Source organism: Salmo trutta, chromosome 17 (genome assembly GCF_901001165.1).
Source record: "Salmo trutta chromosome 17, fSalTru1.1, whole genome shotgun sequence".
In the NCBI taxonomy this organism is placed as follows: Eukaryota; Metazoa; Chordata; class Actinopteri; order Salmoniformes; family Salmonidae; genus Salmo; species Salmo trutta.
In genome coordinates, this window is record NC_042973.1 from 45,886,242 (window position 1) to 45,892,379 (window position 6,138).

A 6,138-nucleotide genomic window follows, 5' to 3' on the forward strand; every position below is an offset into this window, starting at 1 on the left:
GAAAATGTGTTTCGGAATGAACCTTAGACAACAATACATAAGTTGCCAAAAAGTATTTGTTATGATGGACTGTGAAAAACCCAAGGGATAATCATCTATTAGTGTACTGTGTGAGAGCAGATATGACATTTTCTGTCATTTAAATAGTTGAGGCTGTGTGTAAGTTCAGATGGTGTTCAAAATGTGAAGAATTATGGCACTAAGGTGTGAGTCAGATGTGCCTCCTTCGGATTAATACAAATTTGAATCGGACCTTCACTTCTATTAGTCCGGTCAGCACTTACCTCTTCTCCTTGGTCAACAAATCAACAAATCCAATGAAGAAATAAACATTCTACTAAAAGGGTATACTTCATAGCTCACAAGAAACCAACAACACACACCACCGATAATTTTCAACTTCAATAAAACTTTATAGAAACAGAATTCTTTGGAACATGCTGATGATAAATTAACATTTGCCTAACTGGAATAACAAGTGTATTAATATTAATCTCTAGTTGATACTGATGGACATATTCCATCATCACACCAGCGTACTAGATACTCTGGATACTCCCAAGGTGTTGAAGCAGTCCATCTTCAGGAAGAGAACACTCTTCGAGAAGCTACACACCCCAGGGATGAAAGTACTTTGACAGCTTGTGGCTCCTGTTGGGTCTCATAGGAAAAGTCTGTTCCAACAGTACTTCCGACAGTAGCTGCTGCTGCTCATGCACAACAGCCTGGATCGGTGGGCGCTGGATCATTTCTGTCACCTGCCCTTTGTGCTTTGGGGTTGAAAGGGCAGTGGAGGATGTAGGATGGAAGGTAGAGCAGACACTGGGATGATGCTGGCTGATCCTCTCTGGTCCATGGGAGGCCATGAGGTCTCAATAGGGCTCCCAATTGGCGCAGCGGTCTAAGGCATTGGTCCCATAGGGCAGCGCACAATTTGTCCTGTGTCGTCCGGGTTAGGGTTTGGCCAGGGGTGGGTCGTCATTGTAAATAAGAATTTGTTCTTAACTAACTTGCCTATTTTAAATAAAGGTAAAAAATGTTTTAAAAAATGAAGATGTGTGTGTTTGCGACCCCTACAACTGGCTTTGCTCCATCTCTTCAGAAATAGGCTCTTCATCCTCCTCCAAGAACGAGGGCAGTGATGGAGCGACACACACTGGGAAGAAAGGCCCAGACTTAAAGCTAACGTCCCAGTGAATGGGCTTCACTCTCTTCCTGCGCCCTCGTTGGCTATTCTCTCGCTTGGCCTTGGCACGGGAGGCGGGCATGTTGCATCGCTTGATAGGAGGCTGTTCTGCCAGTGGGACCAAGGGGGTCAAGAGGATTTCAAAGGGGCACTTCTCACCCGCCTGCACGGCTCTCCTACTGGTCAGTAAAGCGGAGTGGTTGGTGTGACCTGTGTGGCTGGGCATAGGTCTTGGCAGGGGGTGACAGCCATCATCTCCACCTATGTTAGCTGGGTGGCAGACTAAAGGTGGACCACAGAGGAACATCCTCTCAGTGCTACTGAAGGACAGGGGCTCAGAGGGTAATATGATTTGTTTGTCACCCAGTTGTTCTGGTAGCTGCTGGTCCAGCATAGCAGACTGGATCTGTAAGAGCTGGATCCTCTTTGACACACGCCGTGATCTGGCGTTGGCAGGCCGGGCTGGCACTGGGGAGGCAGGTGGGGCAGGCACTCGGCTGGAAGGAACCGGAGAAGCAGATGGAGTAGGCACCAGAAGGTCAGGCACATGGCTGATCATTGGGGTAGGCAATGGGATGGCCATCTGGGCAGGTGAGGCTGACACTGCAATGGTTGGCAGCACAGGGAAAGAATTGGTTCTCTCCCTCCTATCCATGGAGTTTATAACCTCTAAGGTCTGGTTAGGGAACCTCAGAGTGCTGCCATCAGTATGTCTTGTTATCCTAGCTATCCCGGTCTTTGGTCGAGCCAGGCTTCTGCTGGCCTGGACCTCCGGCTGTAGGACATCCACAGGAGAACATGGCGGCTGCAAGAGGCTGCCGTCGGACAGAGACCGTCTGGCTTGAGCAGGAGGAGAGCGGGGCCTTTGGTCCTGGATGTTAGACCTCTGGAGAGGATGGGTCTGGATCCTGACCTCAGACTGGCTGCATGGAGTCCCAGATAAAGGAGCTACTGCCTTGGCTGCAGTGGAGCATACATTGGGCCTCCTAGGGATGCTTCCTGGTGTCTGTGGTCTGCTGGATTTAACCTCTGGCTCCTGCTTGTGGCTGGAGGTCAATGTGCTCCCTCCGGTTTTGGTTTTGACCGGACCCAGACGCTTGTTACCCATCTGTCCCTCCAGCTGCAGACGAGGTATGCGAGGCACCTTGAGGGTGTTTTTGATCCTTTGGACAGTGAGAGAGGTCACAGTGAGCATTGGGAGCCTGATGGGTGGAGTGGCCATTGGAAGCCTTCCCATGTCAGCCCTCTCTTTAGTCACATCCATGTTGTGGAAGTGGGATCGGCTATTCTTTCTCCCTGGTGGCATTGACTGTAGGACAATATCACTAGCACTCCGGACACTGAGGATGTCTGTCAGGCTGTTCTCAGAACTGTTCTGACTGGTCTCTTGTGTCTTAGTCCTGGACATCACTCTGTCTTTCATGGCTGTGAGAGTCACAGTGGAGGAGCAAACAACAACAAAAAGCATGTTTGAGAAAAATAATATAGAATAAATTACATATATTACAATAGAATTTGATCAAAGTTGTTATTATAAACTAGTGTTTTTCCACTTTCAAAAGACATTCCAATTCCTGCCAAAATGTTCATGAATTCATAAAAATGAAAGATTCACAGACTAAGGCCTACCTTCAATTTGGACTTCCAGATAATTTGCACACGTAGGATTTGACTATAAAGTTTCAACAATGTATAATTGAAAACAGAAACACAAGACTACAAAACCTAGTTTTAAATCACAAATCACAAAATATAACAGTTTTTGACAGTTATTGATCAAATAAAGTTCTCATAAGATAAAAGTAATGTATTTGAGATTATTTCATTAAATTATAGGTCCTACCTCAGTTCAGGAAGAGCGTCAATGACCTGTCTATGGATTGTCTTAGTTTAACAAAAGAATGCTTCATTATGACATCATGTACATTATGACATAGTAGCCGTCCACATCCTAAAAGTTTGTCAAAACCACTTGAATAGGCATGAAATTGAATAAAAATAATAGTTTGACAGTAATTTTTCAGTTTATTGGCTTTTATTTTCATTACAGTAGTGGTTTTGAATTTATTAAAATGAGAGTAGGCCTAGTGAGTTTCGTAGAACTCGATCGCTCATTGAACATCTGTGTGGAACATTCCCAGCTGACGCTGCACAAACGCTTTTAAAAGAAATTCACGATTTTAGTTTCATATTCAACTTATCAGCATATATGCACGGCAAATCAATTCCCAGTAATCAAATAAATCTGAAAATCGCAATTATCTATTTATTATAGCATCCTCTTAGAACGAGAATCACTGTGGTGTCAATGTTTTTGATTATGTCCAAGTAGGAACATAGCTATAGGTATTTTGACTATACTACAATAGTGGTAGTTGTGTGTGTTTTCTTGTCGTTCATTCGTTTTGAGTCAGCGCTAAACCCAACTCAACCAAAAATAAAAGTTAAAGAATGGAATTAAGCCAGTGTCTTAGATTGAACTATCCAAGCAGTTAATATATCCTTTAAATGTTGATATTTGGTTGCGTTGTCAACTAAACACAATTCAATATTACTTTTGTAATACAGTAAATAGCCTAAAGTTAAGGCTATCTTACAAACTAATGTAACAGTTTTTATTCAACCGTAAAATAAGTAACAGATCCATGGCCACATTTTGAGGTTACTGTAACTAACGTTACATACAATTAAATGTATAATCATATAAAGCGTGCATGTTCAAGGTAGCATGCATACTGTAGGTTGTGGCGGATCTGTGGAGATATTCACAATTGCTGTAGTCTGTAGAATCTCGAACGGCATTGACCACTTGCAGCATGTACTTTTTAATGTAATCTCATCTTCAAATCAGGTCATTTGGTTCTGCTATTTGACGAAGCACAGTGTGGTTTAGTCGCCAGGGTTGTGGGTGCGATTCCCACGGGTGACCAGTGTGACCGTATGCTAAATGACTAAAACGTAATTAACCAGTGGTGGAAAAAGTACTCAATTGTCATACTTGAGTAAAAGTAAAGTTACCTTAGTAGAAAATGACTCCAATAAAAGTCAGCCAATAAAATACTACTTGAGTAAAAGTCTAAAAGTGATCGACTGGCTGGCTGGCTAGATGGCTAGCGTGATGATGACTAGCGAGGTCAAGTTGGATCATAGCTAATGTTGGCTGTACTATTTAGCCAGCTCGCTAAGTTTCCAAGGGTGTTGCCATAGCTACTATACATCCACACTAAGCCAGGTAGTTACATTTTTGCTGTATACTTGTATTTTACGTAGAGAAGTCCAGTCAGGTTTGGTTAAATAGTTATGTGGCTTTTGACTGGGTTTCAAGCCTGACTATGTTGTTTATTACTTCAGGGAACTTTAGCTACTATTATGTTTGCTGGCTTGTTTATTGTTAGAGATAAATGCTAGCATTACTGATACCGAGACAGGGATAAGCTACTCGCTGGCCGCCTAATTGCCAGCTAGCTGATAGCTTTACACTTGTGTATGTGCGTACGTTTGTGTGTGTGTGTATATATACATAATATTTTTTGGGGGACGGTGAACTCAGGAGGATGGTGATTGTTTAACCTGTTAGGGACAGATGTTCCGCTAGCGGAACGCCTCACCAATATCCAATGGTATAGAGTGGTGCGAATTACAAATACCTCAAAAATGCAAAAACTTCAAGTTTTCAAACATATGACTATTTTACACCATTTTAAAGACAAGACTCTCCTTTATCTAACCACATTGTCCGATTTCAAAAAGGCTTTACAACGAAAGCAAAACATTAGATTATGTCAGGAGAGTACCCAGCCCGAAATAATCACACACCCATTTTTCAAGCTAGCATATATGTCACAAAAACCAAAACCACAGCTAAATGCAGCACTATCCTTTGATGATCTTCATCAGATGACACTCCTAGGACATTGTTATACAATACATGTTTTGTTCAATCAAGTTCATATTTATATCAAAAAACAGCTTTTTACATTAGCATGTTTTGTTCAGAACTAGCATACCCACCGAAAACTTCCTGTGAATTTACTAAATTACTCACGATAAACGTTCACAAAAAACATAATTATTTAAAGAATTATAGATACAGAACTCCTTTATGCAATCGCGGTGTCCGATTTTAAAATAGCTTTTCGGTGAAAGCAGATTTTGCAATATTCTGAGTAGATAGCCCGGCCATCATGGCTAGCTATTTTGACACCCACCAAGTTTGGCACTCACCAAACTCAGATTTACTATAAGAAAAATTGGATTACCTTTGCTGTTCTTCGTCAGAATGCACTCCCAGGACTTCTACTTCAACACCCAATGTTGTTTTGGTTCCAAATAATCCATAGTTATATCCAAATACCTCCGTTTTGTTCGTGCATTCAAATCAAAATCCGAAGGGTGACGAGCTGGCGCGTTTCGTGACAAATTCAAAATATTCCATTACCGTACTTCGTAGCATGTCAAACGCTGTTTAAAATACATTTTTATGCGATTTTTCTCATAAAATAGTGATAATATTGCAACCGGGAGACGTTGTATCCGTTCAAACACTGAAAGAAGAAAATGGAGTCGTCACATGCACGCGCGCACCAGTGCCATTGTTCTCAGAAGTACCACTCTCCAAAACCCCTACTGTTTTTCGCCCAGAGACTGCAGAGTTATCATTCCACGTTCTGGCGCCTTCTGAGAGCCAATGAAAGCCTTAGAAAATGTCACGTTACAGCAGAGATCCTGTATTTTGATAAAGAGGCTACAGAAGGCCAAGAAATGGTCAGACAGGGTACTTCCCATATAGAATCTTCTCAGGTTTTGGCCTGCCATATGAGTTCTGTTACACTCACAGACACCATTCAAACAGTTTTAGAAACTTTAGGGTGTTTTCTATTCAAATCAAACTTTTGTTATTGACCAAATACCTATTTTCCACCATCATTTGCAAATAAATTCATTAAAAACCC